The following is a 16,970-nucleotide window of genomic DNA, read 5'->3' as shown; positions in this document are numbered from 1 at the left end:
CTGACTAGCTAATAGTTCACTAGATTCCCTAGCATTAGCTTTCCTCTTCCTATCTCTAGTTAGTTCCTTAAGATGTGAATCTAAAGTCTTCCACTTCTTTAAATCCCAGTCACTACATTCCTCACATCGTAAATCCACTGAACCAGTTTGTCCCCCACACTGAAGACAAACAGTGTGAGAGTCGAAGGAGTCTTTAGTCAATCTAGTATTGCAGCCTTTGCTACAATACCTAAACTAGAACTACTAGTGGCAGACATCATGGAAAATTCTAAGACAAGTCCAAAAAACGGGCAAAAAGTTGTAAACCAATGATCAAAACTCGCATAACACTATCTAATTATGCCGAAAGGCTACAAAAATAAATACTTCACCAATCATACACAGAACAAACAACCAGCAAAGTACAAATTTCAAAATTCATGCTGCTGCCAACCACAGTCCTTCAACCACAGCCGGCAGAAACAAATTGAAGCCCTTTGCTATGTTGTATATACCTCTTCTTCCACCTTCGGCATAACCAAAACAAACTAGCATAACCTGCAATTTCAAAATTTTAAGCTGCCAGTTATAGTAAAAGAAACTAATAGCTATGTAATTACTGGGTAAGTTACTTATATAAAATTACAGAATATAATTCATGGCAATATTGCAATGGATTATTGATAAAAACATCATATGAAAATATTAAGACAATCTGACAGTGCATTCACCAAGTATTGCCAAATAGCCTATATATTTACCCTAAGGGGATAGTGAAGAAAAAATTATTCTAGTTTTGGGTCAATAGCTTTGAGCCACTCCTTTTCTTTACAGGACCGCTATACTTTACAGTCAAGCAGTCATGATGAGCTTTAGCAATATGCAAAAATAAAAGAAAAACCAAAAAACTTGAAGTTTTAAAAAAATACCAATGAGCCCTACAATGAATGAAAATCGTAAAAAATGTAAAAAACAATCCAAAATTAATTTACCTTACTTACTTTCATTCCTTAAAGGAGAGAGAGAGAGAGAGAGAGAGAGAGAGAGAGAGAGAGAGAGAGAGAGAGAGAGAGAGAGAGAGAGAGAGAGTTAACTGGGATTAGTTAATATTTAAATCAGATTTAATTTCTGGTCACCTATCTTTATGTATGATAACTCATCATTTCCAGAGAAAGCATTATCTCTGAACTCTGTTCTTTACAGGAAAAAGAAAATCAGGAAATATCACAGTGGATTATAACTGGTCAAGGTCAAAGGAAAGGATATATACCCTTTCCTTTGACCTTGACCAGTTATAATCCACTGTATATATCCACAATCTGTCAACAATGTAAGTGAGACTGGGGCCCCATAGATATCATTGGGGGCACTTGAGAGCACTTAACCACCCCTCAAGACACTGCTGGCCCCCAAAGACTTGGTTTGGCCCCCCCCCACCTTTGAAATAATAATAATAATAATAATAATAATAATAATAATAATAATAATAATAATAATAATAATAACAACAGTAAAATTGACTATTTTTTTTAACTCAATACAGCTCTTATGAGTTCAAAATGCACACAAATTTACAAAATTTTTCAGGCACCCCAAAACCCCAAGTTCATAGGGCTCAATTTGCTCCCCACCCCACTCATACCATAGTTCTAAACCTTTGCCCACCTCCCCCCCCAGAAAAATCTGAAATGACACCACTGTGGGGCCCCCTTTTTGACCAACCCCAGTGGTTCACCTATTCGCTCCTGAGGATGAGAGTCATGTCTCACTCTGGAGGCTGAAGTTAATGACGTGGGAAAGACTATTCAAAGCTTCTAAGAGCATAGGTAACTCTATTGAGGAAGAGAGGTCCACACACTTCAGTCAGAGGACCTAGTTCAAGGCAGAGCAACAGTTCACTGTACAGACTAACCGGAGCTTAGTGGATAATTAAGTAAGCAACCTGCTGCAAAGCAGCTCTAACTAGAGAGAAATCCTATCTGTAACACCAATTGCAGATGGTCCACTACTATCTGATACATTAGTTGTGTCTAACCCAAAACATGTGGCTAACACACAAAAATGGGCCAAATGGCCAGAGGAATTAGCATCAGGATAACATTTGGCATGGAGCCAATGAGAAGCTACTTCAGTTATCAAAGAACTGAAGTAAAAAAAAAACACTTCTCAGATTGCTTGACTATTCATACTGATAGGGAAAAGGTGAAAATAGCCAGATGTTTCTGGGGCTACTAGAAAAGTATCCTTAATGGTAGCCAGTGGGTCTGGAATGGGAAAGCAGAATACTGAGAGCTTCCAGCATTACCCTGTGGTGAACAGTTTGATAACGGAAGGCCGCCAAACCTCGATAAACCTTTCACCATGCAAAAAAGTAGGGACCAATCTGTCCTGACTAACTTTCCCTGGCAGCTGAGCTAGTCTGCCAAAACAATCCTCACCAAAATGTGCATGACTGACAGCTTAACAGTGTCGTAAATCCACATATGCATCTTCATCAGCATTGACAACCACTCTTGCTCCTCAAAACTGCAGGGAGAAATATGATGTATTCTAACACCAACATGATAGCCTAAATCTGAAAGTTTTAGTCTGATTTAGGTAAGGTTTATTGAACATTTGGTCACTTGGTAAAGTTTTACTGTGAACCATAAGTACATTCTGACACTGAAAATATAATTTTACCCTATTTATTGCATCCTGAATGTTTCTGAATCATGTAAGCAGCAGATTAGTAGGCTAGACCTAGTTCTAGAGATACTGGTCCCCTCTAATACTCTAAAATTATGGGAACCACAGTGAGACACTGGGGTTTTTGGGTGGGAAAATACAAGGCAGGGATATAGGCTATAAGGATGTACAGTATTCTAATATATCCATGATACTTCTGGAAGTTATGATCATTATTAATGAAAAGTTTATGGAAAAAGTGTTTAAAGTGACATCATGCACTAAATAAGGACTGGCTAACCTAGGCTATGTTAGTGGTGGGCAAAGCTAAGACCTGGTGCCCTAGGTTAGCTTAGGTTACAACCCTATCATTTAATTTCCAATGCCTCAGGTAATTAAGGACCCAGTGCCCTTGATTAGATGGGGGTCCAAGGGAGCAAAGCACCCAGCTAGGTGAGATCCTGCCACCCCAGGTTAGGTTAAGTGGGGTGTCCAGGGTGGCAAGGTTCCCTCACTAGGTAAGGACCTACAGCAAAGTCCCCTCACTAGTTAAGGACATAGCCCCATAAGTTAGGTTGGGTTTATGGGTCCGGGGGGCAAACCACCTAAATCAAGCTAAGTGGGAACACAGCCCCCTGGGTTATGTTGGGTTAGTCCATCCTTGTATTTCCTTTGTTTATTGTATCTATTGGAGCAAATAATAAGTGAGGGGTCAGGGCTGCTGTAGTCCTAGTAGGCATTTCAGAGGGAATATAACCTCACCAGGTTTACCTTAACCTCACCTTGGATGCCATGCCTTAACCTTGCACGAGGGAGAGTTACCTCCTGCCTTCAGACCCCCTAAGTAAGTCATGACCCCTCACTGCATTCTGCCATTTTTATTTCACTTGTTTTTAAGTTTGCCTCCATGCAAAAACCCAATTTTTCACTGCAGTCTTCCAAACTGTAGGATACAGACCTAAGAGAGGTTCCATTCTCTCTGTAACTGTTCATGTGCCAATGAAATGAACCTCAGAAATGTTCAAAACATACTTTCCAACATAAGAAAAATCACAGTTTTTCAAAGTAAAATGTATTTTTCCTAACTATACAAACCTGAGGTCCTTTACATTAGAAATTACTCTCAGCAAAGCTGGAAATGGCCGTTGAACTTTTGAACAAGGTGGTTAGGCAGTTAACTACTTAACTTTAACCGTCCAGGAGGCGGGGGTACCATCTACCCGGATGTAAACTTCCAATTTGCCTTTCGGCCCAGGTGTCGACTGAGGGGTGGCATGACGTGGGCATGTAATAAAATGTAAAGGACCTCAGGTTTGTATAGTTAGGAAAAATACAATTTATTTAAAAAAACCGTGATTTGTTCCAACACAATATACAAACCATCGGTCCTTTACATTAGGAAGACTCACTGGTTGGAGGGAGAAATCTGAGCGAGCCTCTACAAACTGACTGGAGATCATCACACCTTGTCTTCACTTCCTGGTCGATAGAGCAAGGAGGGGAAAACTTGCCTCTGACAAAATGATCGGGTTGTAAGAAATGCGAGATCAATTGTGCAGACTACTGGGTCTCTTTGCATGAAAGAGGAAGCGTCAGATCGTGCAAAGTAGGCTAAGAGGAACTTTAAAGTCGGTGACATTAAGGCAATCACAAGCATTGGGTTCATCTTATTGTAATGGCCTCCTTCACCACCTTGCAAGGGGAAGGAATGGGGTTGCTTCTATAATCCTGAACAGAAATAGAACAGCTCTAGTTGAGTGCTTACCTGCATCGACCACCAGATACAGCAGGTAACGGCATGTCTGCTCCCTGCCCATAGGAAGAGAGCCAAGATGAGAAGGAAGAGAGGCCAGTCACTCCACATTCATTCTCCCAATCACAACCGTACATCTTAGGCGAGACGTAACCTGTCCTGTTAGAGGAGCCGGGTAAGCTACAAAACTTGTTGAGCAGCCACCACAGGACCCTAGGAGAAAGTGTCCAAGGACTTGTGTGCAACATCCCGAAGGCAGAGGGAAGTAAAGGTGGTCTGTTGGGACCACACACCTGCCTTCAAAACCTGTGGGACTGACAGGTTCTTCCGGAATGTGAGGGTAGGACCAATGCTGCAGACTTCGTAAGCTCTTGGACGAAGCGTACCAGTGTTGTCTTCTCCAGCAGCAAAATACACTCTCCTTATCGTTTCACGAAGCCAGAAAGAGATCGTGTTCTTGGACACTTCTTTCTTGGAACGAGCCAGTACTAACGAAGAGTTGTCAAAACTAAGGCCCGAGGCGGCAAGTCCTCTTCAGATAGTGCCTCAGCACTCTAACAGGACACAGTAGCATCACGTCTGGTTCATTACAAACAAAGTCCTCTAGGAAGGGAATCGTGAAAGACTCAACTGAGCGTCAGGGACCAAAGGATTCTCAGTCTTTGCTACGAAATCCAAGACGAAATTGAGCGCAACTGATCTCCATCCCCTCAAGCGTTTAACATCAAAATAAAGTCCGTGAAGTTTGCCAACTCTCTTCGCCGATGCCAGGGCCAGCAAGAAGACGGTCTTGAGGGTCAGATCCCTGTCTGATGACTCTCGTAAAGGCTTGTACAGAGTATGAGTCAGGCTTCTTAGAACGAAAGTCACATCCCACGCAGGGAGGCCTGAGATCCCTGGGTGGGCAAGACCTATCGAAGCTTCATCAGTAGGGAAATCTCGAGGGAAGAGGAGATATCTACACCTTTCAGCTGCAAGAGTAGGATGAGTGTGGCCCAGTAGCCTTTTATAGCTGAAACGGAGAGAAGCTTCTTTCGGCAAAGAAAGACGAGGAAGTACGCGACCTGCTGAACAGTATCTCCAACCGGAGAGATACCCCGTCCACGACAACAACCACAGAGGACGGACCACTTTCCCTGGTATACCGCTGCGGAGGACTGTCTGAGGTATCCAGCCATCTCAGTTGCTGCCTGATGTGAAAAGCCTCTCGCTCGCAAGAGATGGTGGATAACCTCCAGCCGTGAAGTCACAGGGACTGCACTGCCAGGTGATACGGCTCTACGTGGGGTTGACACAGCAGGTTCGGCCACTGGGGTTCAGCGCCTCGGAAAGGAGGGCTAGTAGGTTGGAACGCCAATGGCCGTTTGGGTGCCACCAGAATCATTCTGAGATTCGGAGTGATCATCAGCTGGTTGATCACACTGCGAATCAGACAGAACGAATGAAAAGCGTAGGCGTTGAGGTTGTCCCATGGGTGCTGGAACGTGTCCTCCACATCAGCCCATGGGTCCAGCACGACTGATTTTCTGTTGTGTCGGATGGCGAACAGATCAGTGACTGGACGCCCCCATAGATCAAACAGCCTTTCCGCGACTTCCAGGTGAAGGGACCATTCTGTTCCAATCACCTGATTCTGGCGGCTGAGCTTGTCTGCCACGACATTCCTCTTGCCTGGAATGTACCTGGCTGACAGCTCTACTGAGTGAGCTACGGCCCACTCATGCCCCTGCATTGTCAACTGATGGAGCGGGAGGGATACTAGACCCCACTGCTTGTTGACATATGCCACTACCGTGATATCATCACTCATCAGTACCACGGAGTGTCCCATCACTCAATCCTGGAACTCTTGGAGAGCCAGGAAGGCTGCATTGAGTTCCAGGATGTTGATGTGAAGATGCTTGTTGTCTCAGTGCCACACTCCTGAAGTCAGTAACTCCTTCAGGAGTGTGCCCCATCCCTCGGTCAATGCGTCCGAGAACAGCAGCATGTCCAGAAAGGGACCAGCTCCTCCAGCGACGACAGGCGACCGATGACGACTTGCCATTGCCAAGCTGGCTGTTCCTGTCAAGACAGGAATAGTTGTGCCGCCTTCCTGAACTTGCTGATACGAGAGTCCGAGGAAAAGACTTTCGCTGCTACCGTATCTATCAGCATGCCCAGGTACTTTACCCTTTGCTTGGGGTTGAGATCTGACTTCTCAAGGTTTACCAAGATCCCAAGCTCGTGGCAAGGCCCGAGGAGCTGATCCCTGTCCTGTAGCAACTGCAAGTGGGAGCTCGCCAGGACCAGCCAGTCATTGAGATACCTCAGCAGACGTATTCTGTGCGAATGGGCCCAAGCTGACACGAGAGAGAACACTCTCACAAACACCTGGGAAGGGTCGAGAGCCTGAAGCAGAGTGCCCTGAATTGGAAGACTGTCTCCCGGAAGATAAAGCGGAGGTGCTTGCGAGAGGACGTATGAATGGGCATTTGGAAATATGCGTCCTTCAAGTCCACCGTAAGCATAAAGTCGTTCTCCCTGATGGAGGCGAGCACAGATCGCGCCGTCTCCTTCGTGAACCGAGTCTGGCGAACGAATTGGTTCAGGGGAGAGAAGTCTACGACCGGTCCCCAAACCCCCGTGGCTTTCTCTACGAGAAAGATTCTGCTGTAAAAGCCTGGGGACCGATCTGACACAACTTCCACAGCACCCTTGCTCAGCATGGACAGCACTTCTTGCATAAGTGCGGTACCCTTCGATGAACCTTGGACATGGGTGCAGAGACGGACCGGAGTGTTGGTGAGGGGTGGCCGAGACTCGAAGGGTAGTAGATATCCATCCCGAAGGACATCCACTACCCAGGTCCTGGTTCTGTATCGCTGCCATTTTGCCCAATGGCACGACAGGCACCCCACCACCTTCGGCAGCAGTTGGGGGGAATGCCACCCCCAGTGTTTCCCCTTCTTCTCCTTCCTCTTGCCCCCTTTACTGAATTGGAAAGCAGGCTGAAAGGGGCAGGAAGACCTTCCCTTTCCAGAGGAAGAAGGCTGGGTGTTCCCATGGGATCCCTTCGAAGACTGGACTTCTTAGGGGCCGAGAAAGAGCTAGCCTGACCCGAAAGCCTGGCCGCAGTGGAACGCGAAGACCCAGAGGTCTTAGCCCCTGCCTGATGAACAAGGCGGTTGCTGTCGTTGGCCTGACGCTTGTCCACCGCAGCCTCCACCAGCTCTCTAGGGAAGAGAGAGGTAGAACCCAGCAACAGTCCATTCCGCAGGGTCATTGCCAACTCGGGCCCCATGGAACTGGTGAAGTGAGAAAGAACGGCGTCTTTCCGCTTCAGGACCAGGTTGGCCCATAGGTTTACCGTCTGGTGGACGAGGTAGGAGATGGCTCTACCTCCAGACTGGCACAGTCTCCCGAAACCAGGAGCCAGAACCAGAGTCGGGAACGAGCATGGGTCGGCAACAGTAGTTCGAGCAGGCATGGAGATGTATGGCACCAATGATGTGACCACTCTTGAGGAGCCAGGCAGAGATAACGGGGCCAGGAAGCCAGGAGGCAGAGGCACGGCATGGAGCGTGGCAGGTGCGGCAGGCACCTGGGTGCCCAGGTCGAGGCAACCGTCACAAGCAGCTTGCCAAACGATGTCATGGTGACGGTAGAGGTGGTGGATGTGGTGGCTGTGTCGGTCGTCACTGGAGTGCTGGACAGATGTGATATATGGCCCTCCAGTGATGGAACGCCAGGAAGACACACGTGCAGCCAGGTAGATGTGATCGTCCGCTCCCCCGCAGATTTTCACACCCTCCCTTTCCTCACTCAGGAAAGGGAGGGGGAGTGCTTACCCAAGGGAGAAGCAGCAAGAAGGGGAAGCTTGCCGGGAGGGAGAAACAATCCCGACAGCTTAGCCACCAAGGGAGTCATCGGGGGAGTATAACCCTCAGACAATGTTTTGGCGGGCTTCCTTCGGTACTGTCTCCTCCCCTCAAACTTCGCCCACTGCTCAGCAGACCAGGAACAACACTCAGAACATGGAGAATTGTCAAAACACACACATCCTCTGCAGGTGGGGCAAAGGGTGTATGGGTCCATATCTACGCTTGAGTATAAGGTATTACACTTCTCTCCCACCCCTGGATATACACGCTGGGGGAAGGAGGGCTCAGGGGGTTTATCAATATTCATAATGATTGCAGTAGGAAAAAACAAGAAAAACCCCACCAGGAAAACAGCTCAACAGGTTAATAATAATTGACCAACAATAAACAACACCACCTCCTCCATCAGCAACACTAAAAGTATAGGAAAAATCAATTTCCAAGGTAATAGTCTGTGTGGAGCTGTTGCTTAGAAATACCACATTTTCAACTCCGGAATACGATTCTGGGTAGATCTAAGCCAGCTGTCTGCGGTGAGCTAGACTATGTCAGTTGACATTTTTCAATAGAACTTTACCTGCTGAACAAGAATTTAAAGTAATATTTTGTCATTCTGCTGTAATTAAGCTGTAAATTATCTTAGAACTGTAGCCGACGGTAAAGGGGACCAGCTGGGAATCGGGGTTTTGGGTGGGGTAAAACACTTTCGAGAATAGCTAACGGTAAGGAGGACCCCTTAGGGATTCGGGGTTTTGTGTGGGGTAAATAACTTGGGAAAAGGTTTGGGCACCTTATTGTTGTATTTCCTGTTATATATGTCATTTGGAACACGAAAAATAAGCGTAAAAAAGGTCGAATAAATGGACAATGGGAGCATTTCAAAGGCACTTTTCATGTATTACTACTATTACTGTTGACTCCAGGCCCTATCATGCATGCGCGGTCTTACAGGGGAGCTCGATGCCTCCAAGTTCTTCAACTGAGAGAGTAGTATTCTAAGCTGGTGTTCCGCAGTGAGTTAGACTGTGGCAATTGACGTTTTCCAATATCATTTTACTTGCTGTACAAGAATTTAAATTAATATTCTTTTTATATTTTCTGTAACTCTCTGTTGCTAGCACACGCAGCACAACATTACCGCCTGCCAGAACATACGAACTTGCCAAGAACATTTCAAAATGCAGATAAGGCGTGAAGGGCCATTCCGCCACCCACAAACTGAAAGCAGAAATAGTAATATTTTGCCAGTTGGCTGTAGCTAAACTGTAAACTTTGTTTACCATTTACTTTCTTTGCCCTGACCAAAAGCTTCGAATAGCATCCAGTCGAGCCAGACTGTGACAGTTGACATTTTCCTATGTTATTTTACTTACTTTACAAGAGTTTAAGGTAACGTTTTGCCGGTCAGCTGTAGTTAAACTGTAATTCACCTTTGAACTGTATAGGTCGGTGCGGGGGACCCGTTGGTACCGTTGTGTAGCCTTCAAAGGTAAATTACAGTTTAGTTACAGCCGGGCGACAAAATATTACTTTAAATTCTTGTAAAGCAAGTAAAATAACATAGGAAAACGTCAACTGCCATAGCCTAGCTCACCGCATACAGGCAGCTTAGAATTACCCGATTCTGGTTTGGGTAATTCTATATATTAGCTCCGTGCCTGTTTTGACCTTTTCAACTGGTTTTTTCTACATTTTTTGGGGTTCTGATACTGGTGGTGCATCTGTTTGTTGTCGGCCAAATGGAATGTCCCTTCGCCGTGTTTAGTACTGGCCCGGGTGGGGGTTGGGTACCCATACGTTAACAAGTTATTGCACTTGCCGGACGGGATATGAACCCTTCGAAACAGACGTAGCCGTGCTCTGTCTTGTGAAGATCGCGCATGGAAACCCCTTGTTGGATGGATTCTGGGGTTAATTACAGGTTAATTACAATCGAGCGCCAAAAATTAAGGGTAGATTCATAATTAGCAACCAAAAAACTATAGAAAAAGTCAAGTTATAGTGCGGAGCTACTATATAGTTCTACCCTGATTTGAACTAAACATTTTTCACTATAGGGTAATTCTAAGTCGGCTGTCCGCGGTGAGCTAGACTATGGCAATTGACGTTTTCCTATGTTATTTTACTTCCTTTAGAAGAATTTAAAGTAATATTTTGTCGGCCGGCTGTAACTAAGCTGTCATTGACCTTTGAAGACTACATGACTTGTATTACCTAACGTGGGGTAGGTCTAAGCAGGCATTCCGCGGCAAACCCCCCCACATCCATAGCTAATACGGCAAAATTGTAACCAGTAAGCCCCCCTAAAAATACCAACCTAACGTACCCTAGAGGTGTTTACTGGTTACAATTTTGCCGTATTAGTTACGGAGGGGAGGTGGGGGGGCTTGTTGCGGAATGCCGGCTTAGACCTACCCCGCGTTAGGTACTTAAGTCGTGTAGTCTTCAAAGGTCAATTACGGTATATTTACAGCCGGCCGACAAAATATGACTTTAAATTCTTGTAAAGCAAGTAAAATAGAAAAACGCCAATTGCCACAGTCTAGCTCACCGCGGACAGCCGGCTTAGAATTACCCACTATAGGCCTACACCTAGGCCCTAATCATCAAAGATCCTAACTCCATTAGCCTAATACCCCAGGCTAGATCTATATTTTAAAAAATAATTTGCCTAGAAAAAAATACTCAAAATCCCCCAAAATATATCTTAATTAACATCGAGAAATTATTATACTGACGACTACGCCTACAGAGACTTAATTCTTATCTTACCTTACCGGTGCCGTTGTCTGCCGGCAACCTGACTGTATAGGCCTAACCCAAGTCAAAGGTCATTTGGCCTAGGCCTATTAGCCTACCTTCTTTCTCACGACTCATTAATTATTAGTCGACACGGCCTGGCTATGCCTGTGCATATTAGGTCTGAGCTTTATTCAGAATATATTTAAGGCTGATTTAAGGTTGTCTTGAGTCTTAGGCCTATTATACCAAACCAGGCACTCCTCGCATTCATGACAGTTTCCCGAAATGTTTTTCTGCCGTGTCTTACATATTTTGTCTTCTTTAAAAACAAAAATCACTACACTAATCACAAATAGCATTAAGTCACACTTGCATACTTCAGGTCCGCGGTAATTTCTTCATAAATAAAGCTAAGCAACCGGCAAGGATCGTATGCACACTTTGTTGCAACACACTCTGGCTACTACCAGTGATGACTGATCCTTAGTAAATACAGTAATGGAGGAGAACTCTCCTTTTTGCATATTCCAATGATCTAAGTAAGTAAGAGACCAGAATGTATGATCTTTGAAACGCTGATGCTTTTCCTTGATGAAAATTTTATTTTTTCATCTCTAGTAATGTGGATTCAAAATGCATTATCAGAAAAAGATTATGAACAATCCCGATTTTTACGCAATCACTCTGGATGAGACCCAGTCTTGATCATACATTCATACAACTAGCATAGATGTTCTGATTTTGAAAAGTGTTAACCCTCAATACTCAAGAATATTAGTTTTGATAATTTTTTATCATTACTATACCAGTGCAAGCGCATTTAGAGGAATTAATTACAAAAGCAATGCCAAGCAAATTCTCCTATTTCAAAGAATTTTTAACATTAGTTTTGTGGTGAGATGTATTTCCTGTTGTTCAATATGTGGTGTCACTGGATAGATGGAAAGTATAATATATATCTCTATAAGCTATAGTGTACCATTGTCCCAAGTCCGGCAACATTATTTATTTTCCTAAATCCTTACTACTATAAACAATTTTCCTTTTCTTCCCACTGACAGACATGAGTGCTTATGACTATATCACTGGCTAACTGTTCCCTGAACCACATTCCGTTCAATCATCGTTATGATTTGTCAAATAAAGGAGTCTTAATTTATGAATAAAAGATATAAATAAGGATGTCCAGTTCTATCCCACTGTACGCCATTCTCGTCAGTTATCCTTCCAGACTTCAAAACATCTGCGTAACTATACCTGAGGTCTTCATACGTGAAGGTTGAAGCTGAATTGGCACCATTTTCCAGAAGTGTCAACAACATCTTCGTTCTGATGGAATGCGTAATGAGAAAAGGGACGCTATCTGGGAATTAGATTAAATAAAAGGACTTTCTAAGTAACCCGTTTGTTAATGCTACAGACAGGTACTATTATATATTGACTTATATCATGGCTGGCCCGTCTTTTTTTTCTTTTATTTCAGATCCACCATGCACACCTGTAGCTACTTTCAATCCTTTCAAGTACGGTAGTATGAATGTATTTGGAAATTTTACATAGATTTATCACACACACACATATATTATATATATGATAATGTGGACACACGTAGCAGTTTATATAAAAGATTTTCATATAAATACAAGATGAACTTACTTTAAAGGGACTGAATTTATTTTCACGATTAGTTTCTGAAAGCAACGAACATGGACATATTTAGCCGTTATACATAATTTATGCGATATTTGTATGCCAACATAGATACAATAGACAAACGCGTCTAGAGAACTTTTAATTACTAATAATTTAGACATTACATAATTTAGTGGGTCTGCTTGGAAAAGGCTCTATGAAGAATAGTTGATAACAGGTAATCTGTGTGGCATCAGGACGTGCTTGGCAATGCCGTAGCACTTTCACTTGAAGCATTACACAGTTTATTGGAAGATTTTAGTTATCCTAATGCTTCACCTGCAGCATAAAGAATTACTGAAAACACTTCTTACCAAGAATTTTGTTTTGAAAACTGAAATTGTCAAAATATAATGTTCTGCCTTTTAATGAATTTTAAATATCAGATCCTTAGATAAATTCCGATAAAGGGAACTGAGATTTTTAGGAAACGAAAAGTCATAAGGGCAGTTCCATTAGCAATATATGTAGATGCAATCAAGGAGATTATTTACTTAGAGATAAATTATCGAAAGAAAAGAAAGTATAAGTTAATACAGGCAATGCACATCAAATTCATTGGATACTTTCCTCCAATGCACGCTATAGTCTTCTAAAAGGATCTTAGTCTCGGTGTGTTTCATCCAAGTTGACTTGCGAAGAGGATAGCGATTTGCCGCTCCTGCGTAAAAAAAAGAAAGAAATTACAAGGTTTATTCAGTTTTACCGGATATTTAGTACTGTGCTGACGTCACAATCGTTCTACAGCCAAAAATAAAAAGGAAAAAATGCTCCGAAGTTTCTTCGGCGCACGCAATCGAGTTTTCTTTACAGTGTATAATGCTGTATGAGCCGTGGCCCATGAAGGTTTCAGCCACGGCCTGGTGGTGGCCTGTCCTATATCGTTGCCAGCCGCACGATTATGGTTAACTCTAACCTAAAATAAAGAAAAAAAAAAACTACTGAGGCTAGAGGGCTGCAATTTGGTATGTTTGATGATTGGAGAGTGGATGATCAACATACCAATTTGCAGACCTCTAGCCTCAGTAAGATCTGAGGGCGGACAGAAAAAGTGCGGACGGACAGACAAAGCGGTCACAAGTTTTCTTCCAGAGAAAACTAAAAAGAATGATATTAATAGTTCACTGGTTTCCTGTACTTTCGCTACAAGTTGGAATTTGTTGCTGTAGTAATTATTAGATGAAGAAGGCCTAGTTGATCTGTGTTGGAAGATGAGAGTCCGGAGGTCCACACCAAGCCTCCTACGTCCTTTCACACCTTACGACGGGAACATGCTGGCATAAGTCAGTTTATTGTAAACAATCTACGGATTTTATTTATTATTTTGTTGTTGCGTTCGAATTAACACAGCGCTAGGCTGTGAAATTTCATTTTGTGTGGACATTTGCCGCTTATTCTTATGCTTACCATAACAACGATAGACGTCGGAGAATTATTGTAAGGAAACCTCAGTTACTGATGACAAATAGAACATTATCGAAACTGTTTTCTGTAGATAAGTCAAGAGATATATCCTACACACACACACAAACACACACACACACACATATATATATATATATATATATATATATATATATATATATATATATATATATATATATATATATATATATATATATATATATGACTATTTATCACATCACCGTGATTCATATACAATCAGAAAGCTACAAACGTCCTTTAATATCCAATTCACTCTACCTCGGAAATAATATATTTTCATATATGTTACCGAAGGAATTTTTAGTTGATAATAAGTCCACCGTCCCGTGGGTCGAACCAGCGACGGACGAGGAATCAGGACTACAGTGACGCACTAACGAAATCGGCCACAAGAGAGGTATAAGTGAATAACATCTCCCATCAACTCACCCTTCGAACTCAGGTGTTTTGCGTTTGGAGACGATATCCACCCTCCTCTGCCATGTTGACCGTGTAGTGCGTTTGTCGCACGTAGCCATATTATGACTATTTATCACATCACCGTGATTCATATACAATCAGAAAGCTACAAACGTCCTTTAATATCCAATTCACTCTACCTCGGAATTAATATATTTTCATATATGTTACCGAAGGGGAATTTTTAGTTGATAATAAGTCCACCGTCCCGTGGGGTCGAACCAGCGATGGACGAGGAATCAGGACTACAGTGACGCACTAACGAAATCGGCCACAAGAGAGGTATAAGTGAATAACATCTCCCATCAACTCACCCGTCGAACTCAGGTGTTTTGCGTTTGGAGACGATATCCACCCACCTCTGCCATGTTGACCGTGTAGTGCGTTTGTCGCGCGTAGCCATATTATGACTATTTATCACATCACCGTGATTCATATACAATCAGAAAGCTACAAACGTCCTTTAATATCCAATTCACTCTACCTCGGAAATAATATATTTTCATATATGTTACCGAAGGGGAATTTTAGTTGATAATAAGTCCACCGTCCGTGAGGTCGAACCAGCGACGGACGAGGAATCAGGACTACAGTGACGCACTAACGAAATCGGCCAAAGAGAGGTATAAGTGAATAACATCTCCCATCAACTCACCCGTCGAACTCAGGTGTTTTGCGTTTTGGAGACGATATCCACCCACCTCTGCCATGTTGACCGTGTAGTGCGTTTGTTGCACGTAGCCATATTATGACTATTTATCACATCACCGTGATTCATATACAATCAGAAAGCTACAAACGTCCTTTAATATCAATTCACTCTACCTCGGAAATAATATATTTTCATATATGTTACCGAAGGAATTTTAATTGATAATAAGTCCACCGTCCCGTGGGGTCGAACCAGCGACGGACGAGGAATCAGGACTACAGTGACGCACTAACGAAATCGGCCACAAGAGAGGTATAAGTGAATAACATCTCCCATCAACTCACCCGTCGAACTCAGGTGTTTTGCGTTTGGAGACGATATCCACCACCTCTGCCATGTTGACTGTGTAGTGCGTTTGTCGCGACGTAGCCATATTATGACTATTTATCACATCACCGTGATTCATATACAATCAGAAAGCTACAAACGTCCTTTAATATCCAATTCACTCTACCTCGGAAATAATATATTTTCATATATGTTACCGAAGGGGAATTTTTAGTTGATAATAAGTCCACCGTCCCGTGGGGTCGAACCAGCGACGGACGAGGAATCAGGACTACAGTGACGCACTAACGAAATCGGCCACAAGAGAGGTATATTATTTCCGAGGTAGAGTGAATTGGATATTAAAGGACGTTTGTAGCTTTCTGATTGTATATGAATCACGGTGATGTGATAAATAGTCATAATATGGCTACGTGCGACAAACGCACTACACGGTCAACATGGCAGAGGTGGGTGGATATCGCCTCAAACGCAAAACACCTGAGTTCGACGGGTGAGTTGATGGGAGATGTTATTCACTTATACCTCTCTTGTGGCCGATTTCGTTAGTGCGTCACTGTAGTCCTGATTCCTCGTCCGTCGCTGGTTCGACCCCACGGGACGGTGGACTTATTATCAACTAAAATTCCTTCGGTAACATATATGAAAATATATTATTTCCGAGGTAGAGTGAATTGATATTAAAGGACGTTTGTAGCTTTCTGATTGTATATGAATCACGGTGATGTGATAAATAGTCATAATATGGCTACGCGCGACAAACGCACTACACGGTCAACATGGCAGAGGTGGGTGGATATCGTCTCCAAACGCAAAACACCTGAGTTCGACGGGTGAGGTGATGGGAGATGTTATTCACTTATACCTCTTTGTGGCCGATTTCGTTAGTGCGCCACTGTAGTCCTGATTCCTCGTCCGTCGCTGGTTCGACCTCACGGACGGTGGACTTATTATCAACTAAAATTCCTTCGGTAACATATATGAAAATATATTATTTCCGAGGTAGAGTGAATTGATATTAAAGGACGTTTGTAGCTTTCGATTGTATATGAATCACGGTGATGTGATAAATAGTCATAATATGGCTACGTGCGACAAACGCACTACACGGTCAACATGGCAGAGGTGGGTGGATATCGTCTCCAAACGCAAAACACCTGAGTTCGACGGGTGAGTTGATGGGAGATGTTATTCACTTATACCTCTCTTGTGGCCGATTTCGTTAGTGCGTCACTGTAGTCCTGATTCCTCGTCCGTCGCTGGTTCGACCCCACGGGACGGTGGACTTATTATCAACTAAAATTCCCTTCGGTAACATATATGAAAATATATTATTTCCGAGGTAGAGTGAATTGATATTAAAGGACGT

The 16,970-nt window shown here is 43.3% G+C and overlaps 2 protein-coding genes across 2 annotated transcripts in view; one reads left to right on the top strand and one right to left on the bottom strand.

The window, feature by feature from the left end:
• The window catches only part of LOC136831271 (protein tramtrack, alpha isoform-like), a 638,889-nt gene extending 627,414 nt beyond the window's left edge, over window positions 1–11,475 (bottom strand). The window contains exon 1 of the mRNA XM_067091372.1: window positions 11,035–11,475. The gene's annotated coding sequence lies outside the window, so the exon portion shown is untranslated. The remainder of the gene's footprint in view (window positions 1–11,034) is intronic.
• The window catches only part of LOC136831272 (integral membrane protein 2B), a 119,808-nt gene that overhangs the window by 44,630 nt on the left and 58,208 nt on the right, over window positions 1–16,970 (top strand). The window lies entirely within an intron of this gene.

This window comes from Macrobrachium rosenbergii, chromosome 48, assembly GCF_040412425.1.
Source record: "Macrobrachium rosenbergii isolate ZJJX-2024 chromosome 48, ASM4041242v1, whole genome shotgun sequence".
In the NCBI taxonomy this organism is placed as follows: Eukaryota; Metazoa; Arthropoda; class Malacostraca; order Decapoda; family Palaemonidae; genus Macrobrachium; species Macrobrachium rosenbergii.
This window is presented reverse-complemented; position numbering and strand designations above follow the sequence as displayed.